This window comes from Cornus florida, unplaced genomic scaffold (assembly GCF_030987335.1).
Source record: "Cornus florida cultivar Cherokee Brave unplaced genomic scaffold, ASM3098733v1 CherokeeBrave_3.0.0_Hap2_Chr03, whole genome shotgun sequence".
In the NCBI taxonomy this organism is placed as follows: domain Eukaryota; kingdom Viridiplantae; phylum Streptophyta; class Magnoliopsida; order Cornales; family Cornaceae; genus Cornus; species Cornus florida.
The window spans coordinates 8,469,610-8,471,150 of NW_026775573.1; the positions used below are offsets into that span (position 1 = coordinate 8,469,610).

The window sequence follows — 1,541 nt, forward strand, 5'->3', positions numbered from 1 at the left end:
TCAATTCGTCAAGCCCTAAGATGAAATGCGAATATAGAGTAAAAATGAAAACCAACAAGATGATTATCAAAAATTTTGCAGAGGGGTTTCATAGACAATGGCGATGTACAGAGAAAATTCAATACACAGAGTAACATGACACGAATTGAATAATGAGACAGAGGATTAGAAATAATTTACTTGGAGTGGTGCGAGAATGGAGGAGTAATAATAAGATGGTTTAAAGTTGAGTCCAACAGTGGATAATGCATAATAGAATAGAAATTGAACTTTTAAAATGGTGGTTCGCATACACACTTACCTGAATTGAATTGAGAGCGAATGGAAGGAGAGAAGCCCTAAGTCGCCATAGAGAGAGAGAGAGAAATAGAGAACAGATGAAGAAAAAATAGAAAACTTAAATGAGAAGGAACGGTTCAATCAATTCGGTCGACGTAAATTTAGTAGATGTCGACCGGTTTTCTCAATTCTGTCGACCGAACATTAGTAAATGTCGACCAGTTTTCTCAATTCAGGCAAACACAGAGTTACTTGTTGTTTGAACACTCCAATTTTGCTTCCGTTTTTACCATAGAAGACAACCCAGAAGCAAAATTATAAAGATAGAGAGAGAAACTTAATGTTAAGGTGAGAGAGCAGTGATGATGAGTAGTTACAGAAACTTCTCCATCAATTCCACCAGGAAACCACCACAACCGCCACCAATCTTGCTATTCAATTATTACCACCTGATCGCACATTCTTTCTGTTTACAGATCCCGACGAATTTGCCGGCGAAGAGACCTCTGATGGAATACCACTTCAGACTTCGTATCCAAATCAACAATGAGCAAGAAATCGTTAAGTTACACCCAGGACCCCTTCGGATGGCAGTATGGGTGGATCATACATAGCTCATTCTCTGCAAATAATATCACATAAACATAAAATTCGTACCTCAATACATATATATATATATATACACACACACATATATACTGAACATTCATAGCGCTACACAAACAACAACATGGTTACAGTCTTGAGCACCAACACTGCCACGACAAACAAAGATATTGAGAGAAATAAAGAGATGAATACAAACCCTAACCACGAACTTAGTCGATCTTTCCGAAGACAAAGGCCACAAGGATGAAGCTGTGATTGATTTTGGGAACAGAGGTTCAGTCAATCTAGGGCAACTAATGATTTTGAGAACGCAATGAAGGGTGTGTTGGATGTCCCATTTATAACCCATTTATAGGCTAAAATATGACTGTTGGGTTATAACGGTAACAAGTAAGGGTATTTTTGTCCTTTTATGTGAATAAGGGCATTCCGGTCCTTTAGCAAAATTGAGTAGTTATGTGGTTTAGTTGTAATTTTTATAGTTCAGGGGTTAGTTACCAATATGCCAATAGTTTAGGGATTTTTTTTATATATTTAACCCTTTATAAATAAATATATACACGCGGACCACCCCTATAGTTTTCAAAATTATACCCATGTCCCTTATAATAAATGAAACTTCTTTCCCTGCCTAATTTGTTGAAGTGTCTTCA

At 36.9% G+C, this 1,541-nt stretch overlaps 1 long non-coding RNA gene across 1 annotated transcript; it reads right to left on the bottom strand.

Moving 5' to 3' along the window:
* Positions 1-250: 250 nt before the first annotated feature.
* LOC132298641 (uncharacterized) lies at positions 251-1,192 on the bottom strand. Its single transcript, XR_009479913.1, has 2 exons — positions 1,091-1,192; positions 251-901 (listed from the first exon to the last, which is right to left on the bottom strand). It is a non-coding gene; the product is annotated as an uncharacterized LOC132298641 (long non-coding RNA).
* Positions 1,193-1,541: the final 349 nt, after the last annotated feature.